This window comes from Acanthopagrus latus, chromosome 24 (assembly GCF_904848185.1).
Source record: "Acanthopagrus latus isolate v.2019 chromosome 24, fAcaLat1.1, whole genome shotgun sequence".
NCBI classification, from domain to species: Eukaryota; Metazoa; Chordata; class Actinopteri; order Spariformes; family Sparidae; genus Acanthopagrus; species Acanthopagrus latus.
In genome coordinates, this window is record NC_051062.1 from 10,975,416 (window position 1) to 10,996,360 (window position 20,945).

A 20,945-nucleotide genomic window follows, 5' to 3' on the forward strand; every position below is an offset into this window, starting at 1 on the left:
AATCAGAATCATTGTTCATTGTTAAAGTTATCTAAGACCAAATGACTGTCATGTCTTTCCTCCGTACAGTGAGGTATTACACATTTCCTTCCTGGCTCCTGGTCATCTGTCGCCTTTAGGCAAACACGCTCCATCGACGGTAGGTAATCCAGCAGCTGAGGTTACCCTGGTTACCTAAAAAGCACCCGATTATTCCTCACATTGTCCTGCCGGCTGACAGAAGAGGATGATCTCTTTCGCTGGAGACGCCGCTGGGAGATCAGGAGCGCTGCGGCTGATGGGATCTTTGAAAGTGCTGCGGTGGACACCTGGGCTTGAGGGAGACGGTCGTGACGGCGGCGTTTGACGAGCGGCGCCGTTATCAATCACGGGCCCGCTCTATTAATTTCATCAAGGCCCCGGTGCCTGCTGACATTAAATGACACGCTGGTTGGTCCGACGGCGTCCCTGAGGTGGCAACACGGCCGGCCGCCGCTTTTGAAATGCAAATGAGGCTTTAACCTTAAACAGAGCCGCCCGGCCGAAATTATCTTTCTGCCTTCAAGTCAGGTGCTCACCCTCCTTCCTTTCTTTTCTCTCCCTTCCCCCCCTTTTTACTTCCACCTCTTCCCTCCATTCCCTTCCCCCTTGTTCCTCCACCAAGTTGACCCCTGGGGTACCGGAGATGGAGAGAGCATCTTTAGAAGAAGCGACAGATAAAGGCAAAGGTGGAGGAGGGCGGGGAAGGAAGAGGGGGGAGGAGGAGGGAGCAGTGCTGACACCAGCATTCTGTCCTGATGAAGGGGCAGAGGAACGCCACCGCCGAGCACGGGGATGAAGACGTCTCAAGGACGAGGGAACATGGAGCGCCGAGGGGGGAAGGTCGGAGTGCATTCACTCCCCGGGATGACCGCACGCAACCCGCCTCCTTCTGTCCGTGTGATTACCCCACACTGAGGACGGCGAGTTAAACTTCTGATGTCCCGCAAAAACCTTTCACAATAAAAGCCCACCTGAAATCCAATCTGCGTTTTTTTTTTTTTTTTCAAAAAAACTACCCCTGCAGGCGAGCCGGTGCCATTAGAGCTGTCAATATTGTGAAGCGTTAGCGTGGGCCCAGACGAGGAAGGATTGGTTACCAACACGCAAGAAGCTGCCATTGTTCCTGGAAAGCCTTTTTCCTTCCTCTTTCTTCTTTATCTGCGCAGACTGAACACATTAATTTTAATTGAGACATCAGACGGGAGTGAAACAGAGAGCGCTGCCTGGACAGGCAGCAGATACATGACGGAGAGAGAGGCAAAAATATTCAGACGGCGAGGGAAGAGGGAGAGGAAACGGGGGTTGAAGAAGAAGGAGGTCCCCGCGGCAACACAAACAAACATATGATAAACACATGAGAGCTATCTCCTTTCTTTATCTCTCTGCCTTCTCCACGTCTCTCCCGTTCCCTCAGTCCTCTGTCTCCTTCCTCCTCCTCTCTTGTGCCGGCTGTCTTTAAAGAACAAAGCGGCGCAAAGCAAACTCCTTCAGCACACAAATTCTCCACTCGTTGCCGAAAAAATCTCGGTACATGAGATGTAAACAGCGTTTTGTAGAGTCGGTGCACATCAAGATCCATATGACTCAGCAAGCGTTACAGTGGCTGGGGGATGTGATGTATCCATCTGAGAGCACTGTAATTACAACCACTACAACGTGCAGCCACACTTTTTGAGGGTAATGTGTTTTTATAAGACACCCCAAAGACCTGGACACTGTTAAAAGTCATTATCAAGTCATTCTGACTGTAATTGAGCCTTTTAAGTCTTTTAAAAGTAAAAAAAAAAATCTGCCACTGCAGGATCCTGTTGTCAACGCATATCAGCTGAAATCTGCTCATCTTCTTGATGCTAATGCAGCAAGTTGACTCTGTTAAGATAAAGATGCAATGATTTGTCACTCGCAGCAGTTCCTGCAGCTCTGACTTCACATGTGGAAACTGGAATCCACGTGTTGAAAAAAGGGAAATCACTTATAAACGTATGTTATGTTATTTGCATGTGAAGATGTAAATGTGGTTATTTTCATTCATATGTGAAAGAATGAATAACTTACACAATGCTATCATGTGCATTTTTTAGCAAAATAACAATATTTCATTTCTAAATATGATAATTATCATCAATATTGGCATATTGTAACAGCCCTAGTTCACATGGGGAAAAAAATGCAGTTGAAAATGTGCAAAAATGTCTTAATCATCACGATTTGTATCTACGAGTATGAACGTATGTAATTCACATGTAGAAATGTTCATTCACATGTGAAATAGCAAATTTACATGCGAAAATCTCCACTTCAACATGCATTATTTTTTCACATTTGAACACTCTTCTTGAGAAAATGAGTACATGCATGTGAAAAAAGTTTCAAACTGTGAATCTTCACATGTGCAGAAGCAATTTTACAGGATTGCACACGCCATGTTTTGTCCTCATGTGTTGTAATGTAGGTTTCACATGCGCTAGTTTTCATTCACATGCGGGGAAAAAAGCCTTTGGGAAAAAAAGAGTGGTGACAAAAATGTGATGTTTTCTTTCCAAAATGCCTAAATTCAAGTCAAGTGATTTTTTGCGGCAAAGTTTCATTTGTTATTCAAATGTGAAGATGTAAGAAAATGTGGAAATTTTCCTTTATGATGACTGTTTTCTTTTCACATAATTACAGTCCACATATGACGTTTTAATTTTCATGTGTAATTTAAAAGTTTTCAGGGTTTGATTGCAAGTTGCATGATTTAAAACATGCAGATATCTCTAGTGAATGCACTTATGTGTACATGTGCATGCAGTCAGTGGATATATGCACACGCCTCTGTGTATGAGTGTGTGTTTGTGTGTTTGAGGAGCCGGGGGAGGGAGGCGAATGAGCTGCAGGAAAAAAAAAAAAAATGAGGGAGCTAAGCCCGGGATGTTAAGCACGGGGGAGACACCTGGCACAGAAACTTAAGTGCTTCCACCAAGTATCATCAACCCAAGATTAAAAGCGTCGAGGGGGAATAGTGGGAGGAGAGGGATGCAGAGTGAGGAGGAGAGAGGGGGAGGGAGTGATCACGCATATGACAAGACGGGGGGAAAAAAAAGAAAAAAAATCAAGAGAGGATGAGGAGGGGGAGTGGAGGCGAGAGAAGTATCTGAAAGCAACAGCACTGATACAGTTTGTAATGCACATACTGGACGTGAAAACACGCGATACATAGCATCCACACAGGTACAAACCAACACTGTTTGCAGCCTGACAGATAATAACAGGGTGTTATTTCTCTTTAGCAGACAACATGATGATTGGTGACATATGGACTGAACAGACTGGAGGGGGGGGGGAGCAAACAGTACAACCTTCCTGGCAGGTAAAACCACAAATTATGATTAGATTGTGTCCTCGTGTTGGGCAAATCAATCACATTCTTAGAAACACAACAGTCGCCACAACTGGACATACATGGTTTAAGTCCCCCGCCTCAAACCGCAGAGCCTGATTACCAGACAATCTTTCCTCAGATGTCTAGAGACTAGTCTGTCAAGAGGCCTACTGATTACTGTACACAAATACCAGGCTAATATCCTCCATCGATGGCAAACAACAGGATGTGTGCGCCCGCAATCTATGGCTTGTGTGTTCGGCTCCGGCTCGTCTTCAGAAATCTGTGTTTTGATTGCAGAAAGTAACTGCGTGTACGCCTCTTTAGAAAGACGTCTATGCTCTCTCTTCCCCATTTGCTGCCACTCCTGCGAATGGTTATTATTATCGTCATCAGCGGAGAACGGTGAAATCAGGGCCCTGACAAGCAATCTCTTCTCTAACTCAATCCCTCCCAACGCTGCAAGAAATGTCCGTCAGCACGAGTTATTTCACCCAGCGCCGAGTATTAGTCATGTTTTTCATGAAAACAGGTGCAGAAACCTAGCTAAAGGGTGAGGAAATGTCACGTCTTTGAGGTATTTATAGTTAGGGTTGGGGTTGAGTTAAAACAGGGGTTAGGGTTGGGTAAAAAAACAGGATTAGGATTGGGTGTGGGTGAGAACAGGGGTAGGTTTCACCTTAAACAGAGGTTTGGGTAAAGGATGGGTTAAAACTGAATTAGGGTTGGATTAAAACAGAAGTCAGTGTCGGGGTAAAACTGGGTGAAAGGTTAAAGCAGCGGTCAGGATTAAGTTGGGTACGAGTACGGGTGCAAATATCTTGACACTGAAGTGCAAGTCTTATCTTTTTTCATCTTATTATTGAACCCACAGTCCGTTTAACTGTTTTATTTCTGCAAAATAACAAGATACTATCATCTGATTTCACAACGTAACACTTTGCGAAGACGGACATTTTTTGCAGAGCGTCTCCCTCTCCCAATCCCCTCCATCCCAGTCAGTGCACTTGTGTGCATCCTACAGTCGTGTTGACAAGAGGAGGCTTACAACTGGCACACACGAGCCCCACTACAGGCTTAATAGCGTTTCAAGTGTTTTCTCCTGGACTCGTGTCGAATCTCCCAACTGAATAACGGGCCGGCGTCAACATGAAGGGGGGGCTGAAGGAGCTGGAGATGGCAGCCCGGTTTGAATGCACATGTAACCATCCCCAGTTAACAGCATTTGCAGGGTTTTTTTTTTTTTCATCCACAAATGCTCGTCTGACAAAGGTCATCATTGCTTTCGTGACAACGACGATGACGGCGTTGACGATCAGGAGAATTGATACAGTATTCTTTCTATTCAAAGGGGAAATTAAACAGCAAATTAAATGACCCGCAGGTCCACAATCACTCCATTCAGAGGCCAGCGAGTCGTGATTGCAGATTTCTCAGTCTGGCAGTGAGTCAGGTAGATAGTCTGCCCGTCTTCAGAACATAGGAGAAGAGCTATAGTTAAGCTCTTTCTGCGGCTTAGCACCAATAATCCAACCCACAATTCTCCTCTCGTTCTGAACCCAGAGAGAGGATGAAAGATTTAGACTTTCACCCTTGGTCTCTGAAGCCTTGCTCTTTCTTTTTCTCTCTTTTTTTTTTCTATTCCTCTCTTGCTCCGATCCATCGCCGCTCTCCTCTCCATCTCTGTTTGTCTCTCGTTATCCTTCACCCCATGACTCAGAACAGGAAAAAGATCTTGTGATGATTATTTCACAAGCGTGCTGATATCATCTTTGTGGGTTTTTTTTTCTCGTCTCTTCTCATCTAGGAAGAGGTTTACAAAGCACCGAACAGAGAGCTGCCTGGTCTCTCCACAGCATCCTTACCTTGAAGTCTGTTGAAGAACTATGAGTGGCCTTTCAGTATCGATCACATTTAATACCAATGGAACAAAACAGCGCCGTATCGTCTGCGTAGAATCCAAAATAATCTAATCCGTCATTCTTAGATTTCACAACTTTTGATTTGTACTAGTCGGGATCATGAAAAACTTCTGTCAAGTAGTTTTGGTTGAGGGTAACTATGAGATTTGGTTTGTTGGCTACTGTTTGCCATTATGGTCGTCGCTGTCTTAGTTTTTTGGAACCAGATGTGACTCATTGGGGCACACAACGGTAGTGACTTATCAGTCACAAGGTAGACAGTCCCTTAGCACACCCTGCTTCATTGCCTATTTTACTGTAAATACTGATATCATTTACCAAATGAATATCATGCTGTGTTGAAGAAGACTTCAAACAAGAGACTGAGATCACAAACTCACCAGGAAACTGTTTACAGAGGAACTAAATCAAGAGGGTAGTTTTGTTTTTGAAAGCGGTGGATTGATTGAGCGAAGGTTCGCTTTGGTCTACATGATGTAAATGTCACCATCTGAGTATACGTACGTACAACCAATTACACCACATACACCACAACGCAACAACAAGCAGCGGAATACATTTAAATCTCCAAATTGACCTGGGAGTATAAATCCAGGCCCTTGTCTATTTAAAGATACTACAGATTGAATTGTCAAGCACTTGGTTTGCTATCTGTGTTAGCATTCCTGGGGGTTGAGAGTTCACCATTATCCTCATCACATGAAAATCCATTCCCTGTGAAACAACAAGAAGCGTTGTGTTGGGCTCAACACTGGCTTTCTATTATTAGCTCGCTGTATGAAATGAACAAGCCAGAGCAGAAAGCAAAAGGCCTCCTGCTGTGAAATACCAATAACTGTGTTAATCAAGACATTTGTGTCTGCGTTATGTCATCCATAAATAGACCCCTGCTCTCCACAGAACCATAGCTCCTCTTCCTGCTTTCCATATGATGCACTGGAAACGTTATGTCAGTCTTTTTTTTTCTTCTGTGCAATAAAACGTATGCCCACACTTCCTGGTTGCTAAAATATCACACTGACTTGCTGGACAAGCTAATTGCAGCTCAGGCACTGACATTGATATCTTAAATTAGGTTTTAAGTGACAGGGTAAAAAAAAAAAAAAAAAAGAAGGGAAAAAGAAAATGTAGAGGCGGTAAAACAGACAAAAGGTTTAAAAAGAAAAATTCAAATCAGTGAAATGAAATATATAAAAACTCATTTGCTCGCACTTCCTCCCACTACCTGCTATTCCTGATCCTTCCTCACTCATTTGGCAGCTCGCGTTGCCCCTCGACTGGCATCTAAAGGCTTTGATGTAGTCGGCAGACGCCGGGCGAGCACCGTGGTAACCTGTATTTGAGAAGTCTGCGAGCTGCCCTCTCTACATCCCCCCACTCTCTCTTCTCCTATCCTTTTGTGTCTGTCCGTCTCTCTCTCCGCCGGTTAATGAGCCATGCAGGACTGCCATCATTCTGTGTAGTCATGTAGAGAGTCAGCGAGAGGGGAGGAAAAAAAAGGAAAAAAAAAAAAGAAGCTGGAAAGACAGAAAAATGGGTGAGACAGTGAAAGAAGAGAGCGGGGACATGATGTTTTCCCTCACCTCCTCCCTAATCAGGCCCGTCTCCCTACCAAACACCACGCGGCAATTAGACCTGACAGTACTCCGACTCCCACAATCCCGCCAGGACTACACGTTCAAACACTCAAATAAACACAAGGGGGGGCGAAGAGAAATGCCTGAAAACCGGCACAACTTCAAGAAAACAGAGCTCCTGGTAGCAGGGGATGTGAACGCTAAGGTAAAAAAAAAAAATCTCAAAACTATAAAGACAGACGGAGAAAAAAAAACAAAAAAACAGTAAGATCTCGGCGTCCCATCGCGCGCGGCCAGATGTTTTGCTGGAAAGTGGTCATGACTGTGTGGGGTGTGCGCACGAACACGCCACAATCCCCAGAGGACGCCTTCGGAATAGTCGGATGATAACAAATACAGTTGAGCCTGCTTGCATGAACAGTGAGCTAATTGGGATAATTAGTTTGTTACCTCGCTCGTTATTGCATTTTAATGTGGATTCCAAATAATCTGGATGGGAGGAGGAGGGAGGAGTGGGATGCTGGATGTATGTTTATGTGTTTGCGCCTCGTGTCTATCCACATGGGTTGCATACATTTAGACATGTTTTAGGCAATTAGCTGACACTCAGTGGCTTGCGTAGAGTGAGCAGATAAGGTTGCGGGAACTTATTCAAAAAAACGCATATGGAAAGAAAAAGGACGAGGCCAAAAACGTTTGCTGTATTAAATATCATTAATCTGTTGCCGCGTTGAACACATTCCAAGAGGTAGTTTTTCTGTTTGCAATTTGCATTTTTTCTGTGCCGGATTTTCCCCATCCTGGTGAAATACCCACGTCGGCTAATGATTTCAGCTTTTTTATTTATTTTTTTCCTTTTTTTTTTCCCAGCACGCCTTTCAACAACTTCCAGAGAAGGGACATAAACTTGTTGCATTGGGCTGAGGGTTAAACGTGTAGGCGAGAGAGAACGTTTTTTCCACTCGATGTTATTCTGTAAAAAATGAAATGTGTTGTGGCTGAAAGAGAGAGAGAGAGAGAGAGAGAGAGAGAGAGAGAGACTGCTAACTCCTCCTGCTCTATGGTGGATTAATGCCTTTATGATTGTTAAACATCAGTGGGAAATGGTGAGTTTTAAAAGATGAACTTGCTATTTATGAGATCTGAACCGGATTTTTAATTAGTTGAACTCTGAATGGAGGAATCTTCTCAGTGTTTTTTTCTTTTTTGTGTGTGCTCAACCAAAGTTATACATTCAAACTTTTGAATACTTGAGATAAAGAGGTCTGAATTTCACTAATATATTCAGACCATCTCAACAAATATGCTAACCTTTTAGCCGACTGGCCTTAGCTTCTGCCTTTTCTCATAGACCGGTAGGCTGAAATGTTAGCATGTTGTTGTCGTGGCTAGAGTACATTTGCGGAAGTAGGATTTGGTTAAAAGACAACACAATGTTGAATAATCTCAATTTCACCAGTTTATTCTAGCCACGTCAACAAACATGCTAACTTTTTAGCCTACTAGCCTTTTTACTCAGCTCTACTATCGTGCTCTGATGAAGGAGGTCAACATCATGGACTACTGGTCTTCGCTTCGGCCGACTATCCCGCTCTGATGAAGACTTAACATTTGGAAGGACCATACACATCTTCAAGTAGACTAATCTAAATTTCGCCTGTACAGTCTGGCCATGTAAAAAAAGACAAAACAAAACCAAAAAAAAACCATGCAAACGTTTTGGAAAACCAGGCTGAAACGCATGGGAAAAAAATGGTGAAATTGTGATTGTATCCCTGAAGAATTGTGTACGTTACTTCTTTACCTTTTGATACGAAACTGATTTTTATATTCTGTCAATGTGGCATTCTGTGTGATGCATCGTCTTTACATTAACAGTTAAGTACAGAAAGATGGGGAGCAAAATGGATGCACAAATGCTTACATCTGCTGCCACCTCACTCTGTTCCACCCTACACGTTGACTGGTCGCCCCATATGTCGCACCAGAGGCTGCACGCGTGCTTCATGTATGTGAGCAGATGAATCAAATGAAGCGCAGAAGAGAGGAGCATGTGTCCGGCTGATGATAGCGAAAGCCTCGTGTCACCACTGAAGCCTCCCCCCCATATCTTCCCCCCCTCTTGAAGAAAGCCATTTCAACCTCGCACATCAATGGCCCAACTCTCCAGAGCAAAGCGCGGCAATAATTCCAGATAAATCATTCCCTCACGGAGCCACTTGCTGCGTTCAAACGCACCCGTGACCTTCAGCTCTGCCTCTTTCTACATCATATAGCCTGGGAATATAAAAGCTTATTAGCTCGGAACATTGTTGATACGTTTGTTCGAAAGGCAATGCACTAATGAGGCGTTGCAGGATGCGGGCGGCCGCCGACTATCCTTTTGGAGATATTTTTTCCCCCGCCAGAGGAGCATAATACACTGCTAATGGCATCTCCTTCACAAATGGGCAAATAAAAAGAAAGATGAAGTGCAATTTTGCTTTACCATATCAAAGGAAGTGGCATCCATGGATTGCGCGGCTGTCTGTTGGCAGCGTTGATGGGCGAGCGTGAAGGTGGACGTAGAGAGGCTGCCAGAAGAGAGAGAGAGAGAGAGAGAGAGACGGATGGTGAATCCACACAGAAAGACAAATAAACAGAACAAAAATCTATAAAGTGAACGCCGGGCAGTGAGACAAAATGACATCACGTTGTAATAAATGTAAGCATGTAAGTTAAGGAAAGAATCAAAACCGACTGGCAGGCATTATAGAGGCGGATCCTTTTAGTCGTATTTACTTTACTGTACTGTGTCTCTGTGCGTCCCGCTGGCAGATACTCACACAAACACACTGTGTGCCGACAGAAACTCCTCTGCAGCGGGTCATGTTTGAGCATCTCCTTCAACAGTCGCTGTTAGAAGAGAAAAGACTTGAGATTTATTTGCCTTTTCTGGCCTGTCAGGCTGTTTGAGGCGCCAAATTCTGTCAAAAATGACACTTAAGGTCACTTAAAATGTAGAAAACACAGCAAAGTCCAGCCCAGTGACATATATTTGGACCGTTTTCTTTAAACCTGGCATGGTCAGCTGAGTTCAGCTGGCACTGACTTCCTGATATACTACAGGTGAGGGTCATCGGGCTGAACCAACTCAGCAGGATTCATGGGGGAGTTCAATCTCAAGCTAAGTGTTGGTCACTGAACTTTAATTATGTGTTGTTTGGTTACATCACCTCATTAATATTATAAATATCAAAATTCTACCTGTGAATTTCTACATATTGCCCCTTTAAAGAAACCAACCCCTACTTGTGTGTCAATTGTTATGTGCCTGTACATGCTGCCAAATACCAAGCAGCAGCTTCCGGCTCATTTCAAGTGCCGTGTCCCAAGTTTCCTGCCGTGGAACGACCATTTTCAAGCTAAACCTCACCGTCCCTCTTTCCGCTACTGGGCCACGATGGTCATCCGACACCAGAGGGGAATTCAAAAGTGTTACAGTCTCCTCTGATCAATACCCTCCAAACTCTCCGACAGCACATATGGAGTGACAGCCAGCAGTTGAATAAGGGAAATCATCCTTTCTGTCTGTCCCTCTATTTTAGCCTAAATATTTTGTAAATTCGACATACTTTAGCTGAAAGCCCCCGGAGGGACACGCGGAGACGTCGGGAGACTCTCACTCAAGGGCCGCCTCCGAGGGGGAAACGATTTCGACTTTGTTCTGGCAGCGAGCGCTCTGTGGGGAAAAAACGTCTAGAAAGGCCCACATAATTAGAGGAGGGAGTGAGAGGTAAAGACAAACCCTGGTTCAGATGTGAACTCGATATAGGGGGAATCAGCTCGGGCTCAGAAGCAGAGGCACTTTTTAGATGCTACATATCGACGGCGGCGGCCTGGAAACATGCTACTGATGTATTCAGTTCATTTGGGGTGAGGAGCAGGACACGGGTGGAAAATGGTCTTAAAGGAGAGAAAACACATCTTCTTAATTGATTCCCAGATGGATTGCAATTGAATTTGAGCTCGCCTGAAAAATGTTTAAAGTGTTGTGATAAAGGGCTCAAAACAAATCCTTAGTGGACATCTCAGAGGTACGACATCTTGGGAATATAATGTTAAAGGGACAGTCCAGAGATTTAACATATATATTATATGCATTCTTTGGCTTGAGGAGCTTCATAGAGTCCTAGAAAATAATCAAATCCTTGTTTGAACCGAAAGATGAAATGTTAAGTTGCACTAGTTGATATTTTTTATTAGTAACAATGGGAACACTTACAGTTCACCTGAGAGCACATTAGCCTCTAAGATAAAGACAGCTTTAATATATGGTTTGAAAAAAAAACGTAAACAAAATAATAATGATTATTTAATGTTTCACAGTTTCTCGTGTCATTTTCTTTAACAAGAGTCTGTTTTAGAAAAGCTACTTTAAGCTAGCTACCCAGCCTCAATAAACAGATACACAACATTAGCGATTAGCTGGTGAACATGTGGTGCATTTAGCTGCTAAAGAGAGTTGATATTGGACTTTTAATCAAACTGACATGCAAAATTAATGCCAATGTTGCTCTGTCTTCTGCCATGTTGGCTAACATTTTACGGTTTGTTGAAAAATGAAGCCAATGTCACAAAAGTCCAAAAAACTACAGTTTTGAGTGCTCAAAAAGTGACTAAGTCCTTGCAGACCCCAAATGTTAAGATGTCAAACTTTACAGCAGAAGTAAACATGTTTACATCTGGGTACAAAACCTGTTCTCGTCTCTATAGCCTAGCTTATATCTGCATACATCCTGGGTTTTGAAGTAAATTAAATAAGGGCACTTTGAGAGAGCTGCTAGCTGTCTAACTAGCCAAGATGGCGACCACACTTAGCTTAACAATAGCTCTTGCTAGCTCTAACTTCTCCCAAGAAGCCCAAACTAGAATCAACTAGAGTATGACACGCAAGCTAACATGCTAACAAGGTGCAGAAGTTAGATATTCATCCAAAATAACCTGTAATTGTTGCATTATTTTAAATTCAGGTGTAAAAATCACGATACCTTTCATGAACACACAACGCATAATCGCTCCTTCTGTCTTATGGGCAAACTTCAGAGAGGAAAAAAACCTGCAGTTTAGCCCCAAACTGCAGTGCGCAGTGGTAAAATTCCCTTGGTGACACCCTCCTTCCCATCCTGCCTTGGAAAGCTCAGCCAAACACACCCGCTCGCAACAACAACAAAAAAACACCCTCACAAGCACACACCTTGTATTGTCTTCAGCTACGCTCAATTATTAATGGATAAACAAAGAGCCGTGAACTGTGATGGGCTGTCGGCGGATATTTTCCCCCCTCATATCTCAGAGGCCCGGGAAAAACGTACACGAGAGCTGGCACTGTAAAGGAGGGGAGGAGAAGCTTAAGGTCAAACTCACTCACACACTCACACACCCAGATGTGCATGCATGTATTCACAAACACATACAAATAAACAGAAGATCTGCGAGGGAGTACAGATAGTCTAAAAATGTCAGGGAGGGGGGAGTGTGTGCGTCTCGGAGAGAAGTGGAGCAGATAGCTCATTTCCTCTACTGAGACGGTTAGCTGCCTTTTCCTCTCTCAGGAGGTTGGCTAGCCATGTGGGGAGTGTGTGGATGTTGTGTTTGTGTGCGCATCTAACAGACAACAGACTCTCCTGGGTAGGCGAGGATGATGTAAGGGCAGTTCATCGACTTCACTTCACTCCACTTCACGCAGCGGCAGCGGCGGCAACAATTCTTAAAAAGGTTTAGCAGCTCCAACAGACTCGCAGATAAACAGAAACAGGGACGATAGTTTTGCTCTTAAATGGCATATATTAGAAAATACACCGGGAGATACGACGGAGATAATGTCCTGCAGTGTCGATCCATCTTGGTTTGTGTTTATCAGTGTGGTTGTTTTGGTCATTTACAGGAAACGCTGCTTTGTTGATATGACGGCGTCTCTGCATTAACTGGGAAGTGACTCAAATGAGCCATGATGTCATTCTCTCCCTGTTAGCAGTGCGGTCTGTGATTCAGCCGTCTGCCTCTCAGTGTGTTTGCATGTCTGTCCTTCCTTCTGTTTCCTTTTTCCCTCGAATCCAATTCGTAAGTGGAGAACGGAGACGTTTTCAAGTGATCGGATCGGATCTGTGTGTTGCAACAGTCACATGAATTGTTGTAACTGTGCAGACAGGATGCACAAAGTCATGAGAGGACACACGGATCCTCGGGTGGAAGCTGTTTCTGTGGTAGTGTGAGACACTTTACTTTTTATTTTTACTTATGGTGTGGTTAGGTTGAGGCACAAAAACCACTTAGATCGGGTGAGGAAAACAATCTGTTGTCGCTTGCGTTGCTTCACAAATATCCAGTGGTTTCATGCTTACAAATGATGAAACGCTGCTGGAAAATGCCCCCACTTAGAAAAACTGAAATGCTGTCTCTCCCTCAGCATTCATCTCATATCCATCTCATCAAAAGATCTGATTTTGTTGCCACAAATAAGGCTACCCAGCAGTTTCATACCTGAAAAATACCGTAACCAGTGGTCTCTCACTTTTGTTGACACCTTGTCTCTCATCTACCAATGTCCACAAAAAAAAACTGTCATTGTCTCTACAAACATAATTAGAAAATGTCTTGATGGTTTCATGCTTGTAAATGTTGAAACGCCGTCTCATACAGTGGCGTCTTGCTGTGTGTCCATCATGTGTCTCAACAAAAATATCTTGTGGGACGTCTTGCAAAAATTTTGGTGGTTTCAGGCTTGTAAATGTTAAATTGCTTTCTCAAACAGTGGTCTCTCACTCGGCTTCCATCAATGAATACGTGTGTTCATATTAAAGTGTTATGCTTGCTTGCTTGTTCATAAACAATAAGTCCAGTGATATATTGGATTAAAAGTGATATAAAACATGGAAAAACAGAAAAAATTTGATCTGAAGATCGATCCCATCTTTCAGAATCGATTCATATTCTGCTTTTTTGACACGCCACTTACACTGCGATCGCCTGAAGGCTCCAGCTCTGATAAAACCTGATCAAACTGACTGTACAAATATAATTTAGCTGCAAAACACACTGTAGCTGCAGAACTTCTCTGAGGCTCACTAACCAACACAAGCTGGAGGGATCAGCATCCATCCACACACACACACACACACACACACGCACTGTGTGTTTCACATGCACATACCATGCACCCGGAAAGAAAAACACTCCAGTAAGTTCCCCCTCAGCTGTACACACACAAATCCATCAAACCGTGGCGTACATCTCCGACTTGTTAAGGTACCATTTGTCAGCTGCTCCTGGAGTGGCTGTGTGACTCCGCCACTAATTGCCACTGGTGCTAAATTTAGTAGGGGAGATATGAGTCCTTTTGATCAGAAGCACTGAATCTAAAAAAAAAAAAAAAAAGAGAGGGAGAGAGAGAAACGGTGCTCAGCCTCGCAGGCAAGTTTACCCGCCTCTCCCTGCGCTCTCCCCCATCTTCCTGTCACTGGGGAATAGGTGAACTATTCCATATGTCAGCCTTGTCAATCAGCGGCAGAAATATGGGAAGTGCTCCCCCTCTCCTTCTCTCCCTCTCTCTCTCCCTCTCTCTCTCCCTCTCTCTCTCACACCAAAGGATCCTGGGTGGATGTTGTTCGCCTCTGTGAATCCTGCCAGGGCTCCGGTGTGTGTTTATTTATTTCCATGTCATCATGGGTGGTTTGAAACCTCGAGACAAGGAGGGAATATTAATCAAAACAATCCCAGCCAGGAATTTTAATTGTAGCGTTAATCAATCATGGTAAATGAGACGGGGGCTCTGAGTAAACTTGTTTGACTTGGGAAGACGCCGCTTATGTGGCGTACAGTAGAAGTGCTTCTTCGGGGCTGGGCTGAGAGGATTTATTCTTACGCTGGATTTAAAGCTGTTTTAAAGGGACAGTTCACCTAAAAATCATAAATGCATATTTACCTGTAGTGCTCTTTATACATCTAGGTTATTATTAGATGTAGATTTGCCTCAGTTTAGATTTGTAAGCCATACAGATGTCTACCTTGTCTTTAAACTAAAGGGAACTTGATGGCACTTGGCTCGTGGAGCTCAGAGCCAACCCCAAAATATATGAAAAGCTCAACAGCGACGTTTCTTTTCGGAAATCATGACCCGGTGCCTCAACATAATAAAGCTAGCTTACTAAGTGAGATAATCCAGCAGCTCAGTTGAGAAGGATGGCATTAATGTTTACAGCAGTGGTGCTGAGAGCTCACCTCGATGCCAACAAGTCCTCAAGTCGTCAACTGTTTTCTCCTAGCTGACAAAAAGCAACACTGCCCGTTAACTGATTGATGGCACGAACGCTAACAAGACTTCCATCATAAATCACAAACTTCAGCCGCTCGGCAATCAAGGTTATGGCCAACCAACTTTATCTCCAGCAGAAAAGCTCCATCCTGCGCGAGCGTCACCAATAAATATTCTATTTTGATCCATTTCGGTGACGTGATGCCATCCAGAAGGCTCTTATTCTAATTAATACATTTTTCATAATCCCGCCGAATGGCTAAATAAAGGGCTTTGTAGGGGAGATTGATCTCCGTGAAGAGAACATCCATAAAGAAACGCAAATCATACTAAAAGCACTGTCTAAACAGGACACATAAAGGCCAAGGTTGCAAAGTGAATGTGCAGCAGCTTTTATAAGTGCTTAATGCATCAGGGTGGGTTGTTTTCTTATCCACTTGTTGTTTCTCCCCTTTTTTAATGTTTTAGAATGGGTACATCTCTTTTACCAATCCTCGCTTAAAACTAAACACGAGATACAACATATTTGGAACGAACAGGTTAGAAATAATTGCAGCGGTACAACACACCAAAGACATGAACGTGTGTAGAAAATGGTGCAAACTGTAGAAAACTGGCATCACACGAGGAAACATCTGTTTATCCCACAGACCGTGGTCTCAGATATCATCATTAGGTGTAAAAACTGACATCATTCTCGAGGTGACCAGTGCCGTTATAGATATCCGCTAACTGTCGGCAGCTCCCCCGTCTCCCCCCTTGGTGATTCTCGTTAGCGCCCCGTCTAATTCATTAGGACGGAGACCATCAGAGGCATGAAAATACTGCTTGTCAACAAGCAACGCAAGCTGCTGAGCATCACGTGTTCACAGCTGCCTTCTCTCACAGACGGAGAGGCTTTGACTTTATTGAAATACCTCATGAGACGAACTGCTGTACATTACGCTGGTGCATGTGTTTAATGGTTTACCTGCTTTGGCTTGAGGTGTATTTCTTACATTAAGGCTTTCGACTGACACTCTGAGAGCAGCAGAGACGACCCGTTCAGCTCCTGATGGAAATGATGACTACGGTAAGTTTTCCACTTCGGATAAAGTGACTTTTAAATGTCAGAAGTGTTCGACTGCTGAATATCAGAGGGACGGAGCACTTTTGGTTCTGAGCGGCCAGTCAGAAAAGGAAGTGACACAGCAAATTGAGAGGTGGTGGAAGATTGGTGATATACTGAGTAATGCAAAGAGACGCAGCATGGTTTGACCAAGAAACCATTAAATGTTTTTAGCAGGCTGTCAGACAATTTCCAGCTGCGTTTTGTAAGAATAAAACTGAACTACGGACTTGAGAAGTATGAAACAACATTTGAAAACCTGAAACCACTGAATAAACCACTGAATTTGTAATATAACTGGACAATTTTCAGCAGTGTTCATCGACATAAGCCAGATATTTTTGAAGAGACCTAAGTACACCACAGATACAATGGGTGAGAGACCACTGTGCGGGGTGGTGTTTCAACATTTGTCAGCATGAAACCACTGAATATTTTCAACAAGACGCTGGGACAGTTTCCAGCCATGATTGCTGTAACAAATCCAGATATTCTTTTACGAGACTTCAGATGTGAGACTTGTGATGAGCGAGAGACCACTGTCTGAGATGGTGTCTCAACATTTGTAAGCATGAAACTACTGAATATTTGCAACAAAACCGGACAATATTCAGCCTTGTTAGTCAAAAGCATGTTATTGCGTGACCAGCCCGTAGAACTGAAACCCATACAGTCCCCACAACAACATTACAATGTGATGGCACATCCTCTAACCTGATACCCAACGAAATAAGATACACACAACCAAACAACTAATTGGATCCAGACGTGCAAGGTACCAACACAGCTGCTGGCGTTTCCAAGCCCACCGCCATCTCTCATGCACTCCCACACATCCACAAACATACACCCACAGGCGGAGAGAGGATGAGTGCAGGATGAGACATCGAGAGCGATGATATCACAAATCACAGGGACAATCAAGACCGTGTCATCTCCGAGCCGGCGTGCGGACTTCACAACGAACAGGCTGTTGACAACAAGACGACGCGGAGTGGATGATGGAAATCACTTCTTTATGTAAACCATTAGACGACCCCGCCACACACTCTGAACATCTATCCTGCCTGTAACTTTATGAAAAATGTCGGATTTTGATGAGCTATTACAATATGTATGGAGCTGTTTTTTGTCATGTATTCTAACTTACGGAGATCCTTTAAGATCTTGATATGATAATGGAAAAACAAGATGTGGACATCGAAAAACAAGCTATACGTTGTTCAGCATGAAAGCGCTGCCATCTTCAGACCGTTTCCTTTAACTGTGTCCAACATGTGTGACAGAACGTGCGCTTCATCCGATCAGTTAGCGTAAAAGTTTTGAAGTGACGGCAGGCTGCGCGCCGCTGTGAAAAACTGAATGTCCGGCCTAATGAAGCCGAGAATATGGCCTTCACTTCAAATACAGAACTCGGCTTTGAACCTATGGTGTGTGCACGTGTGTGTGAGTGTCTGTATGTCTTTACATCTACCTCTTTGAGGCGGAAAGACAAAGAAATAGCAGGGCGGTGTGTGTGTGTGAAAGGATCTCTGCATTAACCTTGCTGCTGGCTACGACCTCAGCTACCCCCCCACCAAACCCTCCACACACACAATAACACACACATTTACTCAGGCGTTGGTTCATGTTAGGTACCGGGTTGCCATCGCTGCCCTCGTCCTCTCCCTCGCTGTGTGTGTGTGTGTGTAAAAGCTACACTTAACCTCGTCCCCACCACCACCACCAGCGCCGCCGCCGCCCCCTCCCTACCCGGGACCCACTGACAGCTCACAGGCAGGCCGCCTTCAAAGGGTGCAGCGCTTCAAACAGACAAGTGCACACACTCACACACACACACAAACACACACATTACAGTGCTTCTTCTTTTTAACCTTTATTTATCCAGGGAAAGTCAAACTGAACTTTTCCCAGCAAAGCCCCGCTTTGAGTTCACACCTGCAAGCCTCCCGGTCCGACCTCAATCCGGTTGGAGATGCCTCTCTCGCTCGCAGACATCTCAAAAGGTTTCAACCAGCAACCTTGTACTCATATGCCCCCACCACTCACCCACCCACCCACCTCCTCCTTCTACATTCCCACATGTGCCCACTTGCAAACTCACCAGAACAGCGGTGACTCATTTGACAACACGGGGAAGGAAAACCAACGAGCTATGAAACATGCGCAGCCAGGCACGCTCGCTGAAATGTATACAAACACGAGTCTGATTATTCTCCGCGGACAGACCTCGCATGGTTTCATTCCACGCTGAGAGAGAAGAGGGGCGCGGGGAGAGTAAATAAACTTGTTCGAAAAGGGAAATGCAGAAGTCAGTTTTTGTAGGGGGAAGTGGGGCCAAGTACACCGGGGAGAGTTACTTTCAGGAGAATTTATTTGAGATGTAACGAGTTGCGGCTCTTCTATAAACGTCTCAAAGACAACTGTGGCACGATAAATGTTGAGGTACATGTATATTCATCTTTTTGACTGTTAAATAGTTAAAGAGCCCACTGTACACTACCTGCTCAGTACCAAATGGCAGAGCATCACATTAATTACATGGTTCAGCCACAAGGACGCTTGGCAGCATCAGTTATTACTGCAGTTGACCAAAATGCAACAAAGAAAAGCAAAATGCAAGATATTTTTAAAGACTTACAGATTTCAAAAAGCACAGGCTTCAACATGCCAATCCATCTGGTGTCCTAAAAACAACATAAACTGCACCTATAGCACTAATAATTTCAGGACTCACACCTCTGTGCAGGCACACAATCTGTTACTGTATATCACTGCAGTGGGAGTGATGTAACACTTTGAGGGACCCAGAAATCCTCCACTGATGAAACCCTCCGAGAAGCCTCGAAATCCTCGGTTGACTTCTATCGCGCCCGTGGATCTACCTGGCTGTCTGTTCTCATCAGCTGCAGCCTCGGCAGACTCGGCTGCTGGGAGGGTTCAGCGCTAACACATGTCGGCCTAACTCTGCCTGTCACGATGAAATAACTGACACCAGCCCGGGCCGAGGCCAGCTGCAGAGAGGCCGTTTGAGAAAATAGTCTGAGTCGCAGGGAGGAGGAAAAATACCTCTCTGACTTGTCAAAGAAAATGTTTAACTGTGAGTGAAGGAAACATTGTTTGCCAGATGTGTGTGCGTATGTGTGCGTGTTATCTATGCATCTCACACTCACGACTACCGGTGGAGGCCCCCCGTGGGCTCACATAGCAGAGGGATGTGGGTATGTTACAGCCACCCGGGGCCCTGCAACCCCCCCATCCTCATCAACACAACATACCTCCGCCAGACAGAACAAATTACACCAGCAGCACAACCCCCTGCCCAAAAACAAGCTCGCATTACCTCACAACCAGACTACAGCGTCTGTGCACACTCTCAGTCCAATGGTACTTCTGTTGTGAGAGACGAATCGGGGGAAGCGAGGGCCTGATTACTCATTTGGTCCTATTTGTTTTCATCTTCCTGCCGTACTTTATCATACAATCTAGAGCCCCGGCTCTCGCCACCTCCTACCCCAAAAAAGCCTCTAACAGAATCAGGCCGATTCATCTGTTGTACACTGATGGATGGATGCTCGCTGTTTATACTCCGCCTCTGATTTCAGGAGAGGAAACTCCCAATGCCCAAAACAGAGCGGGCTTTGAGTGTTGGGGTGCACTGTTGTGGCTCTGGACAAGGTTTTTACAGTTTGCTGGGAAAGTAGGAAGTTCAGCCGCAGATGTAATGTAAAAAATAATGTACAGTGCAATCAATTATCCTTAAGACTAGAGTCTACGGCCGAACTTGTGGCTCCATATGTTGAAGTTTATTCGACCTGAGCTAATGATCATTGTCTTGCTGATTGACCTGTAGTTTACTTTTTTGGATGTATGGATTAGTTGTTTGGTCTCGAAAATGTCAGAAAATGGTGAAAAATGTCAATTAGTATTTCATCTTTCCAAGATGACGTCCCCAAATTTCTTGTTTCATCCAAAACCAAAAGATATTCAGTTAATGGTCATACAGCAGGAAAGAAACCAGACGGTATTCACATTTTAAAAGATGGAATCAGTCTTTTTTTTCTCCTTGAAAAGAAGTTAGTTATTATTTTATGGTTAGGGGGTAACATCGGAGCAATTCACTGTTTCGTTGTTGCTGCTTTAGGGGAAAAGGTCAAGCTGCCAGTGGCACCACATGAAAAGTGAAGGATCAGGATTCATCGTCTAGGATTCACTTCATGCAGCCATCAAAACATTGGGTAAGTAAATTAAAGTGGCAGCACATACCATAATTTCAAGCTCACCAGATCTAGGATCAGCATTCAACTGTACTCCTGGTTACCAGCCACCTAAGTAAAATGCTAAAGAAAGTGAGAAAATATTCCTGGTTCTGTCCCTTTATCCTGATCGTCAGCAGAAGTCAATGAGGTCTTTTCTGGGCCCAGATCCATCCTCCATCCAAGCGTCTGTTCAGCAGCTTTTGTTCTGGAAGTCATCAGCAATCAACCAATTTATTTATAAGTATGAGGATGTGTCGGTAATGTAGATGGAGAAATATTTCACCGGATGGTTAAACAATCTGACCTGCTGCTGGTGCTACATGAACATTTCATGGTCTGAAAAGGATATTAGGATTCATCCTCCGGGCAAAACATCTGTCCAAAGAGATCCATCAAATAGATAT

At 44.2% G+C, this 20,945-nt stretch overlaps 1 long non-coding RNA gene across 4 annotated transcripts in view; it reads right to left on the bottom strand.

Moving 5' to 3' along the window:
* The window catches only part of LOC119015657, a 187,797-nt gene that overhangs the window by 126,562 nt on the left and 40,290 nt on the right, over positions 1-20,945 (bottom strand). For 2 of the 4 annotated variants that reach the window (XR_005073425.1, XR_005073424.1), the window contains exons 1-2: positions 9,707-9,937; positions 9,370-9,454 (exon numbers count right to left, since the gene is read on the bottom strand). This is a non-coding gene — a long non-coding RNA (uncharacterized LOC119015657). Of the gene's footprint in view, positions 1-9,369; positions 9,455-9,706; positions 9,938-11,911; positions 12,081-20,945 lie in introns of those variants that run through there. The other 2 variants (XR_005073426.1, XR_005073427.1) reach the window with 2 other exon arrangements.